Source organism: Limulus polyphemus, unplaced genomic scaffold, assembly GCF_000517525.1.
Source record: "Limulus polyphemus unplaced genomic scaffold, Limulus_polyphemus-2.1.2 Scaffold86, whole genome shotgun sequence".
NCBI lineage: Eukaryota > Metazoa > Arthropoda > Merostomata > Xiphosura > Limulidae > Limulus > Limulus polyphemus.
The window spans coordinates 1,011,919-1,039,513 of NW_013665696.1; positions in this window are offsets into that span (position 1 = coordinate 1,011,919).

Consider the following 27,595-nt stretch of genomic DNA (forward strand, 5'->3'; position numbering starts at 1 on the left):
TGTTAGAAGCTGAAATCCTCGTATTATAGAGTTTCTGTAAAAATTTATCAAGATGTACTTCTCAAACTGACCTCGCCATCTTCCACAAAATCTTGTAACACTGGAAATTGCGTAATTATGGCCATCAGACTGCATATGATCAACATTTGAGGAAGTAGCTTCAAGGGCAAACAAAGGACCTGAAACATTGTTCATATAAACTTCAATAAACCCTTCGCGCGTGCGCATGCGTGTGTGTGTGTGTGTGTGTGCGTAATATAAATTGTCCATTCTTTAGGAAAGTGGATACTAACTCAGTTGAGATTAAGTGCAATAATACAAATACAACTCTCAGATGCTTTATCTTTGAATAATGTACTAAATGCAAGTCATCGCAAAGGTCATGTCAAAACGTTTTATTAACCTTCTAAGCTGGACACATTTACTAAGTTTTACAAATTCTACAACAAAAATGTTCCAAAGCCGTTTAATTATTTATACAGTTCTATTTGTTTTTCATTGCGATGTGAAACAAAACATGATTCGAATTCTGTAACACGAAAATAACTTTTTTTCTGCTTAACGTATACTTGATGCAATGTGAAATGTGTAAACAACTTGTCCTTTCGGTTCCCTACTGAAATCAATTACTAAATAAAAAACGAAAACCACATTTCTCACTCACCAAACATGTTCTGAGTATCACTCTATCGTTCCGATAAGGTATTTGACCTGATCTACATTGAAGGGTCTACTTCTCTGGAATCATAAATCTTTATTTAAAGACACCTTAGGAAAATTCCAGTATGTAAACATTGACAAAATTGAACTTAAAACAGTGATATTGTATAAGTTAAATTTATTTTAAAGCAACGTCAATGAATGTGTACACAAAATTCTATATATATATTTTTTTTTCACAGGTTAAAAATGTTAAGCTAAAGTTTATCGTGTTAAAAAGTCCTATTTGTCAGTTACATTTGTCAGAGAGAGAGTAGTTATAGGTCTAATGTAACAAAATTTATACATTGTCTTATATTTATTTATTTAATTATTTTTGTAAGGTTAATATCATAAACATTTCATTAATTTCGGACAGGTTTGGTATGACGAAGCGGGCTGTCAATCCGAACATTCATGGTCTGGCGATTCCCTGTCGCAAATGCGCGACCTGTGCTTTGAGGGATGCTCTATAAGAGTAACGGTGAAATGCCGCTGTATGATCGGACAAGAGTTAACAATTGGCGTTGTTGATTCGCTATCTGCCTTCTAGTCTATTAGTTCAAAATTAGGGACGGCTTTTAAGAAGGAATCGGATGTTTAGGGCGTAAAATTAGGGTTTGTTAGCTACGTTACTAAAAGATCACCTCTTGTTTTGGGGTCAAATTATAAAAACTAAATACATACATTTTAGATAACTAAAGAATAAGAGTGATAATTGAACATCCTATCATTTTACTAAAACATATTCATAGTAATAACAGAAACGTAATGTTAATGTTAACATCTAGAAACAGAGCGTAGCTCAACGGTATCTCCAACATATTCATAGAAATAACAGAAACGTAAAGTTAATTTTAACACTAGAAACAGAGCGTAGCTCAACGGCATCTCCTTGCCTTACCCGATTTGTTGAACTTTATTTATATATATATATACATAAACGTACATATAAGGATTTATTCTGATGGAATTCCAATAGGGTTTCGTGAATAACGAAATGCGAAAGAAATATCATCAAACCCTCAAAACGTCTTATCGTCAAATAACCTTTAGTAGTAATTGTTGTTGTTTTAAGCTTTTGGCATGATCAGTGACGTTTTCATAATATACTTATATTACAGTGTCTAGAGAAGGGATTTCATTTTTAGATTAATTTATTCAATAGAACTATGATAAAATACCAATTGTCCGTTTAAGTGCTTTTAGAAAAACTTCAAAACGATACGAAATTTACAATATATATTTTAAAATTTCACAATGCATATTTTTATAAATAATAATACGTTTCAATGTATAAATCTCGTTTTATACGATTTATTTGGCTTCTTTGTTGTACACACATTGTACACTTTCATTCAGTTAATGCAAATTTCTGACGATTAATTTGTCATTTTCAAACCGTTTGAGAAATAAGTATGTATCAATTATATTAGTTTTACTGTATTTAATTACACTCTGTTTTCACCCCCACTTTCCCATTGATCATTCTATTGGTAGTGTTCGTGGTTTTGATTAGACTCTCGTCTCCGTCTGATGAATATATTGGTAGTGTTAATGGTTTTGAGTAGACTCCTGTCGCTGTCTGATGAATATATTGGTAGCGTTCGTGGTTTTGATTAGACTCCTGTCTCCGTCTGATGAATATATTGGTAGCGTTCGTGGTTTTGATTAGACTCCTGTCTCCGTCTGATGAATATATTGGTAGTACTCATGGTTTTAGTTAGACACCTGTCACCTTCTGATGAATATTTTGATAGTGTTCGTGTTTTTGGTTAGACTTCTGTCTCCGTCTGATGATAAACGTGTTAACAGTGTTCCTGTTTTCAATTAAACACCTAGCTCCTTTTGTAAGTTGTAAGTAGATACCTGTCTCCGTCTGATGATAAGCGTGTTGATAGTATTTATGTTTTCAAACAGACTCTGGTTTCGGCCTGGCCATTGTGTTGATATTTTTCATGTATTATACATAAGATAGGCGTAAGTATAATTTGAAATACAGGGTTCGTGTAACTATGAACAATTTATGCGAACATTGCTGAATGTGCAGAAAGCATGAAAGTTAAGTCTCTCCTTTTAGCGTGCAAGTTACATGGCTGTAAAAGTTGTACGCTCTTTTCGAATAATATTTCCTGGCAATCATAATAAAACATTTAACATTTCAAAACTGAATAACTTGAATGCAGTTTTGTGAACTTAAAAAATGTATTATAACGTATCACAAATTCTGAAATTAATCTAAACATAATTGAATTTGAGAAAAATTAAATGATAGGCTACATCGAACTTTTCATAAACTTCATTTTAAGATATAAGCCAAACCCGTTTTAATTGAGACAATCTTTTTGAGTTATGTATTCAAAGGTAATGATCAATTACTCATATCCACAGATCTGTAAAAATAAAAGATTAAAAGCTAACATAGTACTCATTTATTACGAATTTTAAAGACAAGCTTAAAAAAATACCACTAAACTGAATTTTATTTTATTAAAAGGTAAAATAACAAATCTAATGTTCCTTCTTTCTGTGTTATTGAAGAGATTGGTTTTACATTTCTATATGCAGGTGCTGTTGGATTAGATATATGAGTCTTCTAGTCTTTATAAACTTACGGTCTTGTGTTTTCAACATCAAGTCATACCCGTCTTAAGCAAGAATTTTAATGAGTTTAAGAAAAACTCGTAAAACTGCTTGTAAATCAACGGTTATGTAAGCAAAATTTAATAGCTTATTGTTATCCTCCAATATTGGGTAGAAAAAACACTTACGGTCAATGTAAGTGGTTGATTTTGATTTTTTATTTCGTGGTCTTTCGTAATTGGATCAGTCATATTTTGTAGTATTTTTAAGTGCTCTGTCAATTAAGCTGAGAGATTAATTCCCTAGCACTTGCGAGTAAGGCTCTTTAATTACTCAAACTGCTACATTTTTCCCCTCTTACTAACAAGGCCCGTCCTCTGACTTGCTTCAGGTTCTTTAGATGGTTACTAGATGGGCTTCAATGGCGAAATTTATTTAGTTCTCTACCGACTAAGTTAATGGGTCCACTTGTCCTCCACGCTGGCTAGTAGGTCACTTTACAACAACTGAAACTGCTACAGCTTCTCTGGAAGTAGATGCTGTGAAAGGTTATAATTGTAGCTAGACAGTGACAAACTAGCTAGGTGGGAATGGGCATTCTAAATTTGTTTTTGTTTTGTAAAAAAATACTCACACACTAGAAGATACACTCCTATTAATGCCATTGGCTAATTTAATGAGATACTAATGCTAAAATCTAGTTATTTCAAAAACCTTTGAGCCACAGAACTAAGAAAATGTGAAACATCTGTGATGTATTTATAAAACATGTTGTCTTTTATGAATATTTAACATTAGATTGTTAGTTACTTAGTTAGTTTCTCCTGTTCCTGTTGGAACATAGAAGATGAAATATCTCCACTTTTCCCTGTTTTTGGCCTATCTATATTTCGTATTAATTTTCTGCAAGTCTTTATTAAGTCTTCTTCTTCCTACGTCAATATGATGGTACCCAGTCCAATACTGTCTTGGCCTGTCAACTATCTGGAAGTCTTATGACATGACCAGCTAGCTTCAGTCTGTGCTCTGTCACAATATATTCAAGTCACCTCTGTCGATTTCGTCATATGACCTCTTCATTAGTGCTGTGGTCTCTGTATGAGATGCCTAGAATTTTATAGAAACATTTCTGGTGGAAGAGGTTATGTTTGAGAGATACTTTTGTTGTCTTCTTCCAGGTTCTCAAGCAAATATGGCGGTTAGTAAGCTCACAGCGCTATAAAATTGTAGCTTTGTACTTACATGGACCAAACGTTTCCAAGTTGTCGTAACACTGCTGTTGCTTTTTCCAGACGGAAATCGGGAATTTATCTCTTTTTTTTCAAATCTCCATCCTTGCGATGCTGCTGCCGAGGTGTGTGAAGTGGTCAGTTTTTTTGATATTTTGTTGGATGACTGTTATGTTGTGGCTTTGATGCTGTTAAATTAGCATAACCTTGGTCTTCTCGATATTTATTCTCAGGCCAACTTTTCCAGCAATACACTCAATATCAGTAGTCATCTGCTGTAATGTATCTGATGCTTGGCTCAGCAAGACTATGTCATCAGCAAAATCAAGATCTGATAACGATTGTCGTTGTCACTACGGGATGCCATATTCAGATCTCGCCATTGCTCTTGTTGACAACAGGGAAAAATAGAAACAGAGACAGTATGCAACCTTGTCGCACTCCAGTCACAATGTCAAAGAAGTCTGTGACCCCAATGTTGACCTTCACATGCATCTAGAGTTTTTATACAGTACTCTGAAGATATTGATATATTTATCTGGTATGCCATATGTTCTTACTACTTTACACAATGATTCTGTGATGAATGCTGTTAAAAGCCTTATTTAACTCGCTGAAGTTAGGTGCCAAAAGATACTGATATTCGATGACCTGTCGAAATTTGAATATTTGCTTGCTACAACATCAGCCACTGCAGAATCTAGTTTGTTTTTCTCTGATTATTATAGCCACTATTGTCTTCAATTGGGGCTTTCGTTAGGACTGTGAGTAGTGTTATAATTCGGTGCCAGTTGCTACAGCTGGCGAAGTTACCCTTCTTCGGAATTTTGACAATTACTAGAAGTCTCCAATCTGCAGGGATACCCTCCATTCTATAGACAGGTTGAATAAATAACAGAGTTATGTTGTTATGATGTTCTTGCCATGTTTCAGGAACTCAGCAGATAGTTAGTCGATTCCAGGTGAATTTTATTTTTCAGATTTCATATGGCTATTTCTATTTCTGCAGTAGATATACCATTCATGTTTATGTTGAATTGTAGAGGGTTGTCTTCAGGGTCAAAATCGAAGATGACTTGGCTGATTGAGGATTTCCCTGAAATGTTCGACTCCTCGTGTGTTTGTTCCTCGTCCATTAGTAGTGTCCTTCAAGCTTTGTCTTTGATGAGTGCATTAACGTTATTTTTTGAACCTGTCAACTCTCCCACATTTTGTAGAGAGTCTTGAAATAATTTTAGTTACTTATAGGCTTATCTACTCTCAGCTTCTATCCAGCATTTTTTGCACTTTCTTTAAACCTTTTTCATTTGTTTATACAGTCTTTGATAATGTTCTTTCTCCTCGTTTCTTTCATGTATAGTTCTTACTTGGTCTCTTCTGGTCTTGGAGTCTCTTATTTCGTCAATAAGTTCCATGTAAAACCTACATTCCATCATTATCTTCGTGTTCCTTCTCATCGTCTCTTCAACACAGTCAATGACGACATTATTGATCCTCTGTTTTTCTTTAACACAGTCAATGGCGACATTGTTGATCCACTGTTTTCAAAAATTTCCAGAACATTGAAAAGTTTGGAAGTTGTTCGTAAGGGAAATATTCTGATATACTGTTATTTTGTAGCTTCTCTATTGTGAACGGATATTGTGGTTTGATGGACTTCATTTTCTTCAGCTGTAGCTTAAGCTTTCTCGCAATCAGCTAGTGATCTGATCCAACGTCTGATCCTCTCAATGTCCTCACATCTTGAAGAGATGTTCGCCGCATGCTACTTATGCATATGAATTCAATATCCTTATAAGTATTCCAGTTTGGAGATCGCCATGTTTTCTTGTGGATTTGTTTATGCTTGAAGAAGTTATTGGCAATACTAAGTCCATGGCACAGCAAAACTTTTAAAAACATTCACTTTTGTCGTTGAGCATTGTAGATGATCCATGTAGTCCTATGGTGCTTTTGAGGCCACGACTGTTGTTATCAAACGGAACATTAAAGTCTCCTGTCACGAACTTAATATCGAAGTTTGGCATTTTGTTTATTACCTTTGGTAGTTGGTTGTAGAAAAGGTCTTTATCTTCTTCTGTGGCTAGTTAAGTTGATGCATGGACTTGTATGATGGCAACCTTCGAATGGCACGTGTGGAACGTAACTGTTTTAATGCGTTCATTCACTGGTTTCTACCCTATCAGTGCTTTGGAAGCAGACTTTCCCATGAGTATACCAACGCCATGAATATGTTACTCATCATTTCCGAAGAGAGAATTGTTAAGCTTTCCTTGTCCCGTGCATCTTATCTCACTGATTCCTAGTATATCAAACTGGTAAATGGTCACTTCTTTGATCACCCGGTTCTTCTTCCCACATTCAAATAGTGTTCTTACGTTCCAAGTGTCGATTTTGGTAATTGTTGTTGTTGTTTTTTGGGGGGTGAAAATCGGATTCATCGAGCGCCGAGCGTTTTGGCTTGGACCAGACACCGTCACAGGGACTCCATTTTGTCTACCGACTTCCATCCACCAAGATAAGTTGTTTTCAATTTGAATTTTCTCATAGTTTCTGTAGCAATTTGGAATTTTTATGTTTTGGGATGCTGGTTCCACGCTCAACCCTTCTCTTCCTTCAAACAGGTTTGGGGCCGTCTTTGACAGAGTCAAATTGTTAGTGATCTACTTTAATTAAGCAATTCCTCTATTGACAGTCATTATTAGTATTTCTTACTGCCTCCTACTGAAAATTATTAATTAAGATTAGTAACTTCTTAGAATTGCAATCAATCTTTATTAGGGTTAGTAACTCCCCTACTGACAAACATTATTAGAAATGTGTAACTCTTAGCACTAAAAATCGTTATTTACGGTTAATAAATTTCCCTACTAACAGTCATTATTAGAATTACTAGCTCCCCTATCAACAATAATCAATCCTTGCTATCCTTATTGAGTCTAGTAACTCCCTCTACAGCAGTCTTTTTTATGTTTAATAGCTACCCCTATACGTAATTTTTATAAGAATTGGTAGCTCCCCCTACTGATAATCGTTATTAAAGGATAGTAACTCTTATTATTAAACATCGTAAATTAGGGTTAATAGTTCACTCTAATAGCAGCCATTATTTAGAAAAATTAATTACCATACTAACAATTATTAGTTAGCATTAAAGAAACCTTAGAGCTGCATTTTTTGGGCTACGTGCCGTAATTTGTTATTTATTTTATATAAATAACTTTAAAAAATTAAAATGTTGTGAAAAATCGAAATAGTAATAATAATGGTTTCCACTAGGAGCATGCTTAATACAAAGTAGCAATCAAATGTCTAGTTGTCATACTTGTTTCAAAGGCAAGAAACGTATTGATTCTCGTTACTGATTAATATGGATAATACACAAGACACAAGTGTTTGCTTGTTTGTTTGTATTTAAGCACAAAGCTACACAATGGGCTATCGAAACCCGATTTTTAGCGTTATATGTCCGCAGACTCAAATTCGAAGCAGACCATGGCAATAAAAAAATGGGCAGATTGTTCTAATTCGGATAAACGACTTTGGTCTGAGCTTTAAAAGCCCTAAGAAACTGTATAACTTGTTTTTTACTATTCTCTTAAATAATAATGAAATTCCAAGTATACAAGAAAAGTCCCGCATCCTATAATGTGATTTAAATACACATGTATTAACGTCACGTTGATTAGGAACTTGATTCTTCAACGTAAGCGGCACCATGTGCGCACATGGGCTAAACGGCCAGGTCAGTGACCCCTGATATTCAGGTATAACTGTCCTTATTTTTTTCACCTGTTGACCAGTGGGGAAACAATCGGATTACCAGCAGCATCTGCCACCACAATAAGTTTGTCTGGTTCTCTGAACCGAATAAAGGGATCGAACGGTGACTTTTATAACATGAGTACAGATAAAAGTGCAAAGCGTATTAGGCAGCATGCATCATGACTGATATCTTAACTAATAGGTCACGCCCAGCACCACATTGATGAATTATTTTAAGATTTCAAAATCATATAGCTAGGATAGGAAGAAATGCTAAATGAAAACTAAATATTTTATTCTTTCAACATTAAACAGGTGTAGCAGTACTATTATAAATCTAGTTTTATATTTCTGAATAGAATTCTAGTTTTCAGCAGAAAAATGCGGCGCGAATAATTGGCGAATATCTATCACGTTAATAACGGAAGTTAGATCTAATAAAAACATTATAGAAATGTTAAAATTAATATCGGTATTGACAAGTATAAGAAAAATATATCAATATAACACACGTGTGCCTGTCATATACAATGGTTTAAAGTTTCGGATTTTATATACATATTCATTTTTTTAACAATGTTCTTTTCGCGCAAAGCTACACAATTAAGAGCTACTTGTCCTTAATTATGAACTGATAGACAAGAGGGAAGGCAACTAGTCAACAGCACTCTTCGCCAACTCTAAGGCTACTCTAATCGTGACTTGGTCGTCACTCTCATAAGATATACACGACGCGAAAGTGCGAACACGATTCTGTGGCAAGTGGAAGCGAATATTGGACTCTCGGATTCTCACTTCCGTACGCTAACCGCGTGGCCACGCCTGGCCCTTTTACATTCCTAAAATTATTAATTGCCATTTTGTAGGGTACGTCAAGCCTTAAAACCCTGCAGCGACTGATTGACTGTGATTTATATGCGCTATTGTTTCTCAAACAAAAGGTAAAGTCTTTGTGCGTTGTCTGTTTAATTGTCTGAACAGCGTTGATGTTTGATAGACATTAGTCTAGTGGCGCTAGCGTCGACACACTTTAACCATTAAGCATTCTTTTTAATAATTCTTTAGTCTTCCAAACAACAATGTTGGTGACCTCGATTGGTGGGAAGGGGTCTCAGCCGTATTTAAAACTTGTCTGAACACCTAATGGCTGTAAGGCACTTAAACCTCCGTACACGTCTTTGGCAACGTCAAGGTTTCTGTGTTTACGACATCGATTTCCGATAGAAAAGGGGGATATATATATGTATAACAATAATGGGTTAATTGTGCATTTTTTGTGTATGTGTGTGTGTGTGTGTGTTGTGTAAATTAAAAAAGAGCATTTTAAAAGAACAGGTTATCAGAAATGTTCCGTGAAATGACTGACACGAAAGCATTAAATTCCATTTTTTTTATCACCTCATTTTACGGTTTGCATGCTCAATATATAGATATGTATTATTAATATGCATACCCATTAGTTTTAACAGATATTTCATAGTAGATGTTGTGCAAGTAAGTACCAGAGCATATAAAGACTGGTTACATCTGTAACCTGAGGCCCAAGTTAATATTTACACAGTTATACATTGTAAAACTCAAAACTCTCGCTAACATAAAGCAAAACGAAGAATCTGATGATCCGAATATGCACTGCTTCTACTCATAAACCAATAATTTATTGAAAATAAAGCCCAAAGATACGTGTAATTGGCGTGTGCCCCAAAAGCACACACATAAAGTACAAGTTTGAAACGCTATATTGAGGCGCTACATTATAGTACAATAGAAATGTTATTTATTAAGTTGAGTCATAAATACAGTGTCTGAAAGACCTTATTTGGTGTATTTTTTTCTAAAAATAACAACGTCTAATCAACTTATCATACTTTGTATTAGAACTTGTTAAGAACATTCGTGATGTAGGAAAGCTGGACTTTTTGATACTTCAAAAAAAAGGAAGTATTTCTATTGGTTATGTTCTATATTGTTGTGTTATAAAAGCAGAAGTGTTCTTGGATTGGTTAAATTTTATCAAATACATGAAGTATTTCTATTGATATTGTTGAAAAAAAAGTCACTCTTGATATTGTTACAAAACAAGTGTTATTATTAGTTATGTTATTAAAATATAGCCCCCCCCCCCAGTGTTACAGCGGAATGTCTGCGGACTTATACTGCTATAAACCGGGTTTTGATACCCGTGGTGGACTAAACAAAGATAACCCTTTCTGTAGCTTTGTGCTTAATAACAATCAACAACTAAAATATAAACGTCTCCTTAAAAGTAGACTTCCAGAATATACCAAAGACACCTTAAGTTGGCATTTTGATAAAATGGGCGGTAAATCTGCAGGCTTACGACACTAAAAATCGGATTTCGATACCCCTGGTGACAGAGCACAGATAGCTTAGCGCTTAACAACAACAATAATTAGATCAAAAAAACATTATTCTTAACAACAACACTTTTTAGACCAAGGAAACATTATTCTTAACAACAACAATCCTTAGACCAAGAAAACATTCTTCTTTTCGAAACAAATGAAATATTATACTTTACTTTTATCAGTAATGTAAAGTTATTCTTGTTATATAAAAATAATTCAACAAATTACACAGATATGGGAAGTCTTTATGTTGTTTGCAACAAAAAAAATCTTTAACTTCATGATATGTAGGCACATGATATATTTTCTACCTGCTTTAGTGATATAGACTTTTTTTAATTTTCTTTTTTGGGTTATTTAGTTTACATGCTGTAATGGCGGTGATACATGGTCCAGAAAGTCGGTGAGATTGCCTTGTTCTAGTTTCTTTGTCTCTGTGTTCTCTATAGTAAGTAATGTCTATTCTATCCAAAAGGATATTGCAGTAATGTATATAGCACTCGGGTTGAAAGTAACAGCCTTTGCTGGCAGAGTATCACGTTTACTAACTGTAACAGCCGACAAATGCTCTAGAGAACATAATTTACGAGACGGTGTTGTCGACTGAACAAAGAAAGCGAGTTTACTTGTTGAATTCAGGCTTGCTATCTTGATTCAGTTATACTTAATTTTCATCACGACTACTTCGGCAGAAATTAACCTTGAGGGACGAAAAACTGACGAGCCATTCATTGTTCCAATAGATTGATCGTCTACATGGCTATGCATTGTATTCACACTGTATTGTTTTGCTTTAATCCAAATAAACATTCTTTTCACTGTCCATCAAGCGTGTCCAATCCGCTTATTTCTCAAGCAATTTAATACTCAGTCAAATTATTTACTAAAAACACTCTCCTTATTTTTTGATGGAATCTGCTGTTATTTGCGGGTTATTTCTCGTAACAAATAATATAAACATCATAACCACGTCTTAAATAGCATCAAAGCAAAATAAAACTTATTGTAAAAATATACATTCCTAATATATTGGGCTGAGTTACAGTAATATTAATAATTGTTTGTACACAAACAGTGAAACATCAGTAGGAACAGTGTAGTATAAACTGTAAACACAAATATAGAAATGTATATTACTTCAGTGTAATGTATGTCTACGGTCTACAAAGATAAAAGTTTCTGGAATAAAGACTGTAAAATGGGTGATTTTAGGACAAAGTTCTCCTAATATTTTCCTTTTTCCTACAAATTAGTTTTCTTCTTGTTTTAAGGATTATTTTGATAGAGTAAGTTGTACTAGCATTGAATCTTTTACGGATTGCTTCCGTTGTCTGGAGTCTTGCAGGACAATGTTTCGCCATTTCTTTTGCAAAACAACTCCAAACGTATTGATATTTTGGGGTCTGTCCCTCAAGCAGCTTTCCAACTTTTCCAGAACACTTTATTAGGAATCGATTCTGGACTTTCGGTTGACAAATGTTATTCTTGACCCTAAATGTCCGACATCTCTGCTATATACAACATGTAGTATGACATGGTACGTTATTATGCTGAAAGAGGTACAAACCTTCACCATAGGCTTCCATCATAGTAAGCTGTGTTACCAAAATATGCAAAGAGGCGTAACATTCATGACTATCTTAACAAGTGAAATAGATCTACACTACGATACTACCTGCACCATTTCCCATGACTGGGACTACAGAGTCATACAAAATTGTTCTCTAAGCTACTTTCCAACCCACTTAGGAGAAGCCGAAATCATTGCTTCACAGGATAGTCTTTCATTGTTCTCTGTGCCAGTTTCGATGCTTAAGTCTCCATGAGAGCTGAATCTATATACTTATGACTGAGAAGAGAGGCTAATTGGTTGCAGCCCATCCATAAATTATAGCAGTTTTAATTCTCCTGTTCATAGTAGATGTGTTAGGCTGCGATTCTCATTTTTTATGAAAACCCCTACCATCAGTTCTGCATCCATTAATTGTTCTTTATTGAACGTCATGATCTCCCTGCCTCGTGGTTTTAGCTCCAACTGAGTGTTTGAAGTGCTGGTAACCATTATAAACCCCAATTCATGTAAAGTCAGCAAGAGAAACCAAAGTAATATGTATCCATCATATTACCAATGCTTTTGATAATTCAATGTGTATATAAAGAGGCAGATATTTAAAAACACTGTATTTATATTTGCTATTATTATTCGGTTATAAGTTGTTGTTGTTTTATTTTATTGAGAAAATTATGATTGGCCAACCCGAGAGAACAAGTGCGTATTAGTGATACCAAACTAACGACAAAATGCCATCACTGAAGTGTTTGTTTGTTTGTTTGTAGTTCAGCACAAAGCTACACAAAGGGCTATCTGTGAAGCCCGGTTTCTAGCGGTATAATTCCGAAAACATACTCTATGCCACTGGAGGGGCCACTGAAGTGAGGTTACGAACAATGATAAAGAAAGATCGAACTTCGAACCTTCTGCAGAAACATAAATTGAGGTAAAATTCAACGTTGAACAGTTTCCTATTGGTTGCTACTGTCTTCTGTTTTGTTTTGGAGATAAATTTCAGCCTCTGTGATGATGAAAAACCTGATGAAGAACTCGGCACAGAGTTTGAAACTTTGTCTCTAAAATCAGGTAGAAGGCAGGAGCAGCCCCAGGAAACTATTTAAAATAGGCATAAAGTTGCTTAGTGCTAAAGAATTGAAGAATACAGATTTGGGTTTTTCGTTTGTACTCCACCTAGGAATTCTTACAATCATCATTGTCATTCACGATCTATAGTAACGATGACAGCCCCACCAAAGCTACAAAACACTTGCGTGCATAAAACGAAAACTAATTGGTTTGTGGGAAACATCTGATTAACAAGCAAAAAGTGGTACATAATTAAAATATAAAATAAATCAACGTTACCAACATATGCAAACATTTAAATGAAGTAGCATATGATTGCAAATTTGTAATTAATCAAACCTTTTAATATTTTGACATATGCCTAATGAAAAAAATTGATAAAGGAACATTTTATAGTCTATTCAATCCAAACCATTCTCATGTATCTTTCAGCACTGTAAATAAAGACTGCTTGAAAAATAAAATACTGATTGGCTTATCGCTCGAATTTATTTATTCTAATTATAGGGTACAAAACTCGTGTTTAAAGAAAAATTGTAGCTCCGAAATAGGAGTTCCTGTCATTTATCAAAGACAGTTATTAAACATAATATGAATTGGCAAATAACGAGCCTCATTATCGTTATTGTTCTTTTGTTTGACGCCAAAGTCTTTTTCTTATATGAGAATAACTACAAAATGTAGCTCATACATGATATTTTATAATAACAAAATTTATATTGTTTGAACCCCAAACTTCAAGTGTCTCACACAGATCTTTACTATTATATGAAGCTGGGCAGTAATTAATAACAATAGAGGGAGCGTTTAAAAATACTCCCATTCGTTTGCTCATAACTAGTTTTCTTATTACATTTAATTGAAAGGCCGCTAATCGTAACTATCGATATAATTATCTAGATTCTAAAATATGTAAAATAAAGACTACTACCTGTCATTAGTTAACAAATAACCAAAAATTTAGCGTGAAACGCAATATGAAATTGGTTTTGTGAGAATATGAAAGAGGTTTTACAACGAAAAAATTGGGGTAAATTCGGTTTATTATTTTATTTGCAAGAAAAACAAACAAAAGCCAATAAATTAGAATTCATACCATTAATATTTCAGCTTGATGTTTTTAACTAGACTGCACTAAAATTAATCGCTTCAGAAAACTAAATAAACTCGATGATAAATTTTTGCCTGTAGTAGAGGATTATTAAGAAAAAAAATTAAAAGTTACACAAATATTAAATGCATTTGAAAAATTCTGAGATAGGAAACGGTATTAATAGATAATCACAAAAAAAAAGCTTTTATCTACCTATGGCCTAGGACGTAGAAAATATATTTGGTTTTAAAATGCAACATCATTCGCTTCGACACTTAAAACTACATGAAAAGAATTTGTTGATGTGAGAAAATATTGGTGATATTTAGGAAAGTAAAGCCTAGCTGAGGTCAAAGAAAAATTTTGTATTTCTTTACTGGCCATTCGACTAAGTTGGGCTAGGCGTGACCTCGTGGTTAGAATGCCGGCTTGTGGAAGGAAATGTCTCGGGTTCGAGCCGTGATGCCGAATACGCTCCATATTTTCGGCTGTGATGCGATATAAAAGCGATTGACAATCTCTTTAATCAGTTCAAACAGCTCTTGAAGCTGCGAGTTCTTCTGACTGCTGCTCTTCCTCTGGTCTGTAGTGACCCTAGGAGTCACCGACATGGTCGTGTAACCCATGTACACATATGGTGCCATTCAAGTTGAAAATTTCTAATTTTAATTTGACTAAACCAGTGGTCCTCAAACATTTTCGTCTGCAGACTACTTAGATGGGGCAAAAAGCCCCGTGGACCACCTACGGGCCTACCTCACTTTTTCTGTTTTCTCGTATGGCCTCGTGTATCACTGACTTGCATTTCTGACCAGTCCGCGAACCACCTTGAGGACCCTTCGTACCACACTATGAGAACCACTGGACTAAACTGAAAAGGACATTACACGGCGAAAGAATATTTACGCAGAATATATTATGGTGACACTAAAGGAAATAAAGTACAGAAAAACAGCACAAAGGAACCAAAACAATAACAATCTATTTAGGAATAATACAAATCATAGACGCGAAATGTATGATGAAACATAAATACTAAACTAATTTTTACTTTTACATAGGGTTGGCCGACCAGTAGACTATGTCTAACCTCTCAACGACGTAACAACTCACAAGAAACATTAGAGATCACGAGTGTTGTTATTTCGTTATTAAGCACAAAGCTAAACAAAGGGCTATCTGTGCTCCACTCCTGATCGCCCCCCAGTGGCACAGTGGCGATCTTATACCACTAGAAACCGGGTTTCGATACCCGTGCTGAGAAGAGAAAATGATTAAGTTGGCTAGAGCTGAAGGTTTTCACTTGTGGGTTATTTTTCCAAACAACATTAACTCTTCGTTCAGTCCACTTCGAATTTGATATTAATAACATAAACACAATAAAAACCAATTATTTGCACTAAGGTTTTATTATGGTAAGTTACAGAGCTCTAACTATTTGATGGTATTTTTTTTTAATCAGCGCTTGGGTTTGGTTAAAATTGGTAATTAATGGGTATTGTTTTCTATGTTCTAAATATCTTCAGTTGTAATCTAAATTCAAACGATATTGATAATAAATAGATGAATGTGTTAATAATGTATTTATTCTATTGCATCATTACTCTAGCATGTTACTTTGAGATGAAAACATGAAAGCATATTCCTCTTTAGTTGATTTGTAAAATAACGTTTTGCTGTATTTATAGTATTATTTTATATACTAACTCCAATATTTTATTATTATAGTCAAGTTCTAATTTCAAGCTCGTGCTAGCTCATCTATCAGCAACTTTGCATCACATCCAGCTCTAAGGTTATTCAATGAAATGACATTTTTACCTCAACCCTTCCTTCTAGGAAAATCTTCCTTTGCCTTCATATAGGGCGAGGCGTGGACTAGGCACTACCGTGTCTGGATTGTGAAAATGAATATTCCCGGTTCGTGTTCCGTTGCATCCAAAAACGTGCTCTGCATTTTAATGCAGCGAGTCCACCATAAAATAACAGTCAAACTACACTATTCGATCAGACAAGAGTAGTCCAAGAGTTGGCGGTGGGTGCTGTTCACTACAGTAGCCTTCTCCCTCTAATCTATCAGTTCAAAATTGAATTTTATATAGGCAATGTTACAAAGAAAACAAGTGTTTCGTATTGGTAAAATAATTGGTTTTCATTGCTGTAATAAAATAAATAATGCAATAAAAGCTTGATATTTTCGTTAAGTTTAATGTTATAACCAGGAACATAAAGCATAAAATTATGAATTTATTGAAAATAAAACATCTTGATTACAAAGCCATTATAACACTTGCATTCAATTAAAATTATATACGTGTACAGCACGTAATTTTCATTTTATTAGATATTGATAATTATAACAATATAACCACTGTTACTGGGATCTTTTCATGTACAAAAAAGTGCATCATTAAAGTTTTATTTTCTTTTTATATATATATATTTCCGTGTAAAACAGAATTACCAACATTTCCTAGTTGAACCTACACCTGACATTCTAATCAGCGCGGGGATCATATTTTAAAACTAAACTCATATGTATATGTGTGTGTGTGTGTGTACGTATCAATGATCAAGTATTTTTTGAGCTATATTAACAGCCATTTGTTGAACAAGCCCCCCCAGTGGCAAAGCGGTATGTCTGCAGACTTACAACACTAGAAACCGGTTTTCGATACCCGTGGTGGGCAGAGCACATTGAGTAGCTTCCTGCTTAACTTCAAACAAATGTTTGGACATTTTTTTCTTTTTTTTTGTAAAAACTGATACTGTATTATTATGAGTTGTTCTTAGTTTTACAGACTTGTTTTATTGAAAATATTATTTTCGTTGAATATTTATTTCAGAATTTTATCAAGAGAAAGAATAATCGAATAACAATTTCAAAATCTACTTTAATAACCTGAAAAAAACTTTTGCTTGGAAATTATTATAAAAATCATCACTGATAATTAATAATTAGCATTAATTATTTACTCTTATTTGTGAACGTTCGAAAAGATTATAAGTGTAAACGTTTATAGAATAATAACTTCGTTAAATGAAGCAATTCCATGGTATTCTTGTGAAACTGCTCAGCTGTAGGTCAAGTATTTAGAAAAAGCATCTGAAAAATAATATCTATATATAGATTATTGTAACATGTTACATATTGGAAAAAACAATTCAGTTTGCGAGCATAAGAAACAAATTTAATACATTCGGAAAAATACGAATTTTACACTTTTATTGAAAATTTTATCATCCGAAAAGTGACATATAGAGAGAGATCATTGTAATATATTACATATTGGAAGAAACAATTCAGTTTGGGAGCATAAGAAACAAATTTAATACATTCGGAAAAATACGAATTTTGCACTTTATTTTAGTGACATCTCCTACGCAAGCCTTGTATTTTGAGCTCCACCATGATAGAGAACTTGATATTTTTTGTATTAGCTTCTTTCACAAAGTATGTCAAATGGAACCCTTTCCCCTGGTTATACTTTCAACTGAAAATGTTCTTTACGATTGCACTAAATTTTTATTCAGTTTTTCGTTGTAAACCAAAAACTTAAAAAAATCATTAAACTCACCTAAGCACATCAAAACACTGACGTTTTGGTTTTAAGGAGTGCAATATTCTGTTATAGAGAGAGACACAGAGAAATACGTCATATATCTTGATGAATGCCCTAAAATAGATCCACCCGTATTATATTGGAAGCTGACCTTGTGGTTAATGCCCGGATTCATGGTTCGTGACCTGTTGTTGATAAACGCGTTCTGCATTTTGAGACCGTGGATTGTTTGTTTATGGCAAAACTACTACGGCTATCTAACCCTATTCCTAATTTTAAACTGTCGACCACTGGGAAAGTAACCGGTAGCTGACTGACCCACACATTATAATGCCCCGTAAGCTGAAAGAGCAACCATATTTAGTAGTGGGTTTCGATCCCGCGACTCTTAGATGAGGAGTCGAGTACCCTAACCACCAGGCGATGTCACGCCTTGCGCCGTGAGTGTGCTATAAAAAATAACGGTCACATCTCATTAACCCCCCAGTGGCACAGCGGTATGTCTCCGGACTTACAATGCAATAAACCGGGTTTCGTTATCCGTCGTGGGCAGAGCACAGATAGCCCATTGTATAGCCTTGTGCTTAACTTCAAACAAACAAACACATCTCACTATTCGATCAAACAAGAGCAACCTAAGAGTTGGCGGTGGAAACTATTGACTAGGTGCCTTTCCTCTAATCTGTCAATTCAAAATAACTAAGAATAAAAATTCTGAAACAGTCAAAAACCTAACGGAAGTACTTACGTTTTTGTCGACACTCTCTTAAACATTTTATTTTTTTTACAGACTTACCAAGATCACCTCCGAAGATATAATCTGTCAACACACAATTTTCATTCGTAATAATGTAAAGCAACTATGTTTGGTTTCCTCTGAATAAAGGAAAGTTTACTAGTTTGTTTTTCAAATTAGAATAACCAAATAGACTCCGTGAAAAAAAAAATCACATTCATCATGGAAGCGATTAAAAATTTTATGCAACTCAATCACTGTTTTTTTGTTTGTAGGGCTATCTGTACTGTTTTGCCCACCACGGGTATCGAAATCCGGTTTCTAGTGTTATAAGTTCTCAGACTTACCGCTATGCCACTGGCGGGCAGTACGAGGAAGAAGAAAACAAAAGTGTGTGTGTTTTCTTGTGGCAAAGTCACATCTCACTATCTGCTTTGTCCACCGAGGGGAATCGAACCCTTGATTTTAGCAATGTAAATCCGAAGACTTACCGCTGTCCAACCAGGGGAACAGAGAATAAAAGAAACTACACATACGATTTTTGACGTTTTAAAATTTTCGTTTCACGTATATGGGTTTTTACCATAAAACTTCTAAACGACTTTTAGGCTTACTTCTCTTACTGTATCTTAATTCCAAAAATGAATATTAATCATTCTGCATTGTTACATATTTGTTTAATGGAGTAATCTGTTTCCTTATTAATAGACTTGTAATACTTTAGGGCATGTAGTTTCAATGGAATAGTTCTTTCAAGCAAATGGGTATGTAGGATTGTATATGTACATATTTCTGTCAAGAAGCACACGTACAATAAAACAAAAAATTCAAAAAAGCTTTGTGTGGTGACATAAACTCAAACTTGGATCAACTCGTTCTGCCTCATGCCACCAAGTCCAAGGCTGATGTTAGAAGGTTATACAATGACCTTGTAAGCAACCAGAGTTTTAGAACTGGTTATTATAGTGTATGTTTTTATAATTACCTTTTATAGGAAAGTAGTGATATCTGCAGTAATGTTGATTCCATCTTAATGTTAGCTTTACAAGAAATTTTCCGGTCTTCCTTTATAGAGAAACATATTTTAAAATCTAAGCGAAACTATATATATTTTACTGAAATTTTATGGTAATTGCTTAGTATTTTTGTATTATATATATTATAACATTTATTATAGTTATACCACCCTTGAATAAGCATGAGACGGATGTTGGTAATACTGCCTAGAAGATTTTTTTTTTTAAATGATTCTGTAATTTACTATATTAACACTTTTTAACATTTTTCAATTAGGAATAAGTTTGAAATATTGTTCCAATATTATAATTTAACTGTTATCTTCTGAGTAAATTTTAAACAACAAGAAACCTAAAAATTCCACAGAATCTACCTATTAATGGCTGGAGACGGCTTGAATGGGTAATGAAGAAAAACTTTAATATAAGTTTAACATAACAGCAAATGTACAACGTTTCGACAAGGTTTTGTCATCATCTACCTATACATAACTTCTGATGCTTAATTACTAGAAATGTATTTTGCTGTTCATACATAAAATGTACCTCCGTTCTGTTACCAAGCAACGAACTCTGTCATTTATAGTGATAGTGAACCGTTACACATTTATCCGTACATTATAAATGTTGCTAACACCACTACTAGATATAAACAAGTAATTTTACTATTTTTATCTTACATACAACAACAATACATTAATTTAGGTGCGTAAACCAACCCATAATCTACTTTAACACCGTTACTAATAAACAAATTATATCGTCCATGTTGATTGCAACAATACATTAATTTAGCTGTACACCCTCATAATCTAAAAATCGGGTTTCAATACTCTTGGTGGACACAGTACAGCTAGTTCATAAAACCGCTTTGTGCTTAAAAATAAACAAAACAATTTACTTCCACATTTTCTTATCACTGATAATCTTTTCAATAACTATATATATATATATGTGTGTGTGTTTGTGTTCAACTTGTTCATTATAGCTATAAAAAAAACCTAGGAATGCAAAAAAATAATATAATGAACACGGGAAATCCCTAAGTCCGGGAGCTTTTGGTTTGGTTTGTGTGGAAGTTCGCGCAAAGCTACACGAGGGCTATCTGCACTAGCCGTCCCTAATTTAGAAGTGAAAAACTAGAGGGAAGGCGGCTAGTCATCACCACCCACCGCCACCTCTTGGGCTACATTTTTACCAACGAAAAGTGGGATTGATCATCACATTATAACGCCCCCACGGCTGAAAGGGCGAGCATGTTTGGTGGGACGGGGATTCGAACCCGCGACCCCCAGATTGCGAGTCGAGCTCTCTTACCGCTTGGCCATGTCGGGCCGTATAAATTTATATAGTATTGAATCTGATCGTGACAAGCATTTCATCATCATAGGGATTGCGTAGACGCCTCAGTCAGGGTGTTGAATTTTCTGGGCGGTGGTTTGTGCTGAGAAAGTTTGGGAGCCCCTGAATTAGACTTTTTTGACATATTCTTTCCTTTGAAACTAAACTGGACGGAACTTGAAATTTAATGTTTTTCAGGTGACATGTTAATAGGGAAGTTCGCGCGTTTACAGCAACCATCCAGATCTCCATAGTGATGTGATTGCTGGAAACATATAATAAAATAAATAATTTGTACAGGCTCGTTTTAGTTATGAATCAAACCTCTTTTATGATATTTTATGTAATGGTATAGTAACAGAACGAGACTTCTTTTCCATAAATGTTTCCTAAATACACTTCTTCAGGTTTAACTTCAAGGAATAACACCATTCACATCACACACACAATAAAATTAGACGAATGGAGGCCAATGATTCGCGTCACGTTGCCGCAGAATCGTGTTTCACACTTTGAGACAATGGATGCGTTAAATGAGTGACAGAAAAAGTTCACTGTTCAACTGCAGAAGTTCAGGAGTTATTAGTAAGTTCTGTTGACTAGCTGCCTTCCCTGTAACTATCGGCTCAAAATTAGGAACAACTAACATGCGCAGTTTTGAGCAAATATCGAATACAAACAATTAAAATCGTACACTCTAAGGAATGACTCACTTACAACTCACTTCTTAAAGTGTTATTACTTTCTATCTGTCAATTTAAATACACTAAAACTAAATACAATTTCTTATTCAAAAGTGGTATTTCAGTTTCGTGCACATGATAATGGCAGTTTATGTGTAACGAAACTTAGATCAATAGCAATGTTTTCGGGGTAAGTCAAAGAAAGAATCAGTAATTAGTAAAATATATCAATAAAGCTCATCGTTTTTTGTTTTTGTTTTACATTAGCCCAGTAAAAATAGTGTTAAATAGATTACAACTGAAGCGACTGTTGTAGACCACTGTCGATTAGGCCTTACTGTTCAGTACCACAGACGCCAGAGGAGCTAAGAATGATGCGTTTAAAATCATTATCAGTTTTGTTTTGTAATGTACTCTTAATACCCTAAAAAGGTTTATACTTTACCATGTTCAGCTTTATTCATCATATAAAAAACATACATTACTTGGCTATTAATGGGGGATTTCGTGTTGTGATTATAAAAACTTTTGTGTGAAAGTAAAGGAAAATATATGATCATACCTCAACCACATCAGATATACTTTAACCAATCCCGATTAGGCCTTTCGGCCAGTACCGAAATTATTCACACTGCCTGGAATACGATAGACTTAATAGTTGTTAAGATGCTAGTTATATTAATAATTTTGTTTTAAAAACAACCGTTTCGGTGTGAACTGGATTAAGTAGGTGAAGAGCAATTTTTATTAATATCACTTTATATCCGAATTAGGGAACCTTTTTTAACATCATTTATTTTTGCTAACAACAAATTGCTTATTATTATTATCATCACTTATACATTTTTACTTGAATTAACCTGTTTGGAAGAACTGGCAAACCAGCAAGTTAGTTTTCTTGATATTAAATACTCAAAGTGCATTTTCTCTATAAGCAGCCCCTAGTGGAACAGCGGTATGTCTGTGGACTTATAACCCTAGAAACCGGATTTCGATACCCTTGATGAACAGAGCTCAGGTAGCCTATTGTGTAGCTTTGTGCTTAACTTAAAACACATAAAACTCTATAAGCAAAGCCCCCCAGTGGCACAGCGGTATGTCTGCGGACTTACTACGCTAGAATCCGAGTTTCGATACCAGTGGTGGGCAGAGCACAGATAGCCCATTGTATAGCTTTGTGCTTAATTACAAACAAACAAATTCTAAGCAAGAGAAATGTTAATCGCTATTTTTTTACGGTCATTTAATAGTTCCTTACTCATTGAGGTACTTGTGGCTGAAGCTGGAAAGAAAATTATTATATACATCCTCTTATTTCGCATGTACTACGATTAACTTATGTATATTTGTAACAGATGCAGCGTGGTTATTATGCTTTGTATTATGCGTGTGTATGTAGTCCACACGCCACCTATATTCCAATAGATGTATCACTCAATTATGAGGTTAACGTTTAAAATTACTTATGAAATCACATACAATAAACTTTGAGACTGAAATTAAAGTCCTTCATGCGTGACTATCTCGTTCATGTATTAAAACTGATTTAAGGATCGTTAAATCATATCATTCATCAAATATTAAGCTGACTCTAGTTTTTGCCTCCAAACTCCATTCCTACTGAAGACAGATAATTGCATAATTAAGCATGTGACTCTACTGTTGTGAAGTTTTTAGTTTCATCTTTCTTTCGTTTTCTTGTTGTTGTTGTTTTTTTCGCATTTCAACTTTTGACAGTTTCTTGTTGTTTATTGCTTTGAATTAATTAAAATCAACTACAGTCGTGACGAACTCTGGATCTCTAAAGAAGAGAAATACACAACAAGCAGAAAAGAGGGGTGGCTAACTTCGTGGTATTTTTCTCACTTTCTTTGCCTGTGATCATATAAATGTTTTAGCGTTTGTCACTCCGATCACGACAGGTTAAGCAAAAATAGCTTATGTTTTGTGTCATAAACCAGTTTAAATTAACGAAAATATACAGCATGATTACTTTGAGCAACTGGAAACAAAACTTTGACTAAGTGTGAGATAATTAGAGACAGTAAATAAAAAAGAAAATATTTTGATTTAAGCTAAGAATTCCGTTTTATTCCTTTACTCGCTTAGTAATTAACCTGAATATTTAATACAAAGGCAACATGTTGCCCAGGTTTTAGTTTTCTAATAGTAGGAAAATATACAGTCAGGTCAGCCCTATGCAACTCATAGTTGTTTTAGTCATTTTCTTTCGTGCAGCTCATGTACCAAACTGTATGTTTACACCAGAAACAAACAGAACCTGAACATAATCAAATCAGTAAGAATAATGTAGTTTCGCCAGAAAAGAAAACCCTGTATGTAATCAGATCAGTAAAAAAGGAAATATTTACATCGGAAAAGCAAAGACAGAACGTAATCAGCTGGGTTACAAAGAATATATTTTTTATAAAAACAACAAAACCTGATTGTAATAATTTCCGGTGTATATTTACACCAATAAAATAGAGCCTAAACATAACCAGTTCCATAAGAAATAACATAATTAGATCAGTATGATAGAATCGAAACATAATACATATATTCATCAAATACAAATCCTAAATGTCATCTCTCCAGTTAACAATGAGTATATCTGCATAAGCAAAATTAGTTGAGTTAAAAAACTGCAAATTTCCATCAGAAAAACAGAGCCTGTACATTCGAACATTCTTATGTAACCATTCTTAGTATGCGATGTCTTTCAGGAAGTCTCAAACATATGATTCTGAAGCTGAAGAATATCACATTTTGACTTCAGTTTGAGTAAGTTGTAAAGATTAATTTCGTTTCCAAGACTTTCTTGTGTTTTTCTGGTTGCTTACTGGTCTGCAACGAAATGAACAACAATATTTCACGCAGCTTTTAATGCATATAAATAGAACTTTCCTTAGAGAACAACAACAAAAAAAAAAAACAAGCAAACGGAACAAACTATCGGAAGTCTTAATATTGGAAAAACTAGTTTCGATATATTGGTGTGTTCTCTTTAGTCTCAAGTTGTTTTCTGGCAGTAAAACTGGTCAACGAAGCATACGTGACTCCGGAATTTCAAATTCCCTTAGCAAACACTGGAGGTCAGAAACTTGTTTAGCTTAGAATGACCTTGGGAAGTGTTAAAATGCGGTAGGATTTTGATTAAGCAACTTTTGACTTTTCTTCTTTTTATGTGATTATCTGTTTTGAATAAAATTATTTTAATTTCCAAAGATCTGATGACCAGAATCTCCAGTGAACAAAAATGGCACAGTAGCCAAGAAATCGGTTGGAAGTTGACTTTATTTGTTGGGGAGTACGGTATGCAATTTGGATCACACAAGGCAATAACGGCAGCAAATGCGACGTTCAACTCCATTTAAAGATGTGCAACCACATTAAAATTTCATAACACAGGCTAAGGAGATGACTAAAGTCACTCTTATGCTGTACGAACTAATTTTGAACAGTATGACCATGGTTAATTGCTGCAATATCATCTTGAAGGCTTGTTTGTTTTTACTTGCATTTTACGTAAAGCTACACGAGGACAATCTATGTTGGCCATTCCTAGTTTTAAAGTGATATACGGGGGGGGGGGCTAGTCAACCCCACCACTTCTCTGTCCACTCTTGTCAGACCGAATAGTAGAATTGACTGTCACTCTTAGAAGGCACCACGCCCTCAAAGTGCGGAACGCGATATTTTTTTTAGGGGGAAGGGGGGACACTAAAGAAAGGGGAACCACTGAACCTTAGATCTACAGTACAGCAACCTAACTAATAAGCCGTGCTTGGTTTAATAGCTTATGTAACAGTGTTACATATATTCTATGGTTAATGTATTATAATCACTGGCAAGGTTAATTCAAATACACATATATATAAGTTCACATTTACCAATGAAAGCCGTATTTTTTAATTTTATAGTGTGTGTGTTTTCTTATAGCAAAGCCACATCAGGCTATCTGCTGTGTCCACCGAGGGGAATCGAACCCCTGATTTCAGCGTTGTAAATCCATAGACTTACCGCTGTCCCAGCGGGGAACAATTTTATAGGAATTTATACAAAAAGCAAAGGGTTTTCTGGTGACCACCACAAGGTTTAGAGTGTCGTATGCTTCTCTCAAAATACTACACAAAATGTCACTTTCAAAAATGACTAATTTAAAAGGCAAACGCTTAATGCGCTTACTTTTACATCCTATTCCATTAGACGCCCAAGACCTAGTACAAAACATGAAAGATTAAGAACATTAAGCATATCCTAACTTGGTATACGGATAAGCACGGCTATTCTTTCATAAGGAAAGCACGTGCATCATTAATGTTTTTTTTGTTTGTTTTTGAATGCGACCTCTAGATTCTACATTAGTAATATAAAAAAAAACAGAAATGTCACAATTTCTATTTATGATGCTGGCAGAATAACCTTGAAAAAATTATTATTAAGATTTACTATTAAATTTTATTGACTGGTCTTTTCTCTTGTTTTTCAATGATTTACATTTGTAATCTTGAATTATTAAGTTGGACAACGATTTACAAATTTATAACCTTAAACTATTAAGTTGGGTAATGATTTACAAATTTGTAATCTTAAATTATTAAGTTGGACAACGATTTACAAATTTGTAATCTTAAATTATTAAGTTGGACAACGATTTACATTTGTAATCTTAAATTATTAAGTTGGACAACGATTTACATTTGTAATCTCAAGTTATTAAGTTGGAAAATGCAGTAATGTAAGACAATCTGGACTTGACAAATCAGGATTTGTTCCATTTAATTTCAGAAATCACTTAACACAATTAAGAGTTAGTGAACGTTGAAATGCTTTAGTACAAATCTCATATAAAATAAATCCTTTAAATGTTCAAGAAAAGATACATATTTTAAAATATCATTTTTATAACGTATTTATAAAGTATGCTGTTAAATAATTATCCATAGATATATCAACAAAACTTAAAATTCCTGTTTATTGGATCTAGATCATGAAACAATCAAACAAACAACTACTTTAGGATGTGAATTTTAAAGGCTTCTCAATAAAAACAAGAGTAATGCAAGTAAATATACGTATTCATAATGCGAGTGTCAAATTTCCTAGACAATAGTGTATATGTTGATGAATAATGAGTAGAAGCAGTTTTTCCACTACATGGAGGACATCAACAAATCTACAGTGTATATATATATTATACTGTAGGTACGGCAGTATCCCCTGACTTGATGACAGGGGCGCTGTGCACATGCTGGTTTTATTAACATGTTATAACACAATAATAAGAAGCGAAAAACATAGCTTCCATCATATATAAGGTTTACAGTTCTTTCAAGTGGCTTTCAGTGTCACCTTTATAAAAAGCGTTCCGGCGCCGCTATATAATAGACCTCTTGTTTAAATACGAAGAATAAAATAAAATTTAACATACCACAATGCTGGAAGTCTAGAACTAAAACTAGCCATAACTTATGTACTGAAATAAAAACCACAGGGTGAGCTTCTTATGCAGCGAAGTCAAGATAACCTTCATGAGTTGTGGAAGACAAAATCCGGGACCATGAACGGTGAAGTTGATGCTATTATAGAAGGTATCACAAGAGTTATTTGTTCATTTTATTACGTTACTTTCCTCAACTTATTACGCTGCACAGAATATTTACTAAAGCAAGAAGCCGCTGTTTTGTCGGTTTTGAGAACTTCCGAAAAAGGCCTCGGTGGAGCAGGTGAAACGTCATCTCCTTATATAGCGGCGCCGGAACGTTTTTTAGTTATGTGATGGAAACTATGCTTTCACTTCTTATTATTGTGTTATAACATGTGTTTGGTCGGTTTGTAGAACTTCTGAAGAAGGCCTCGGTAGAGCAGGCGAAACGT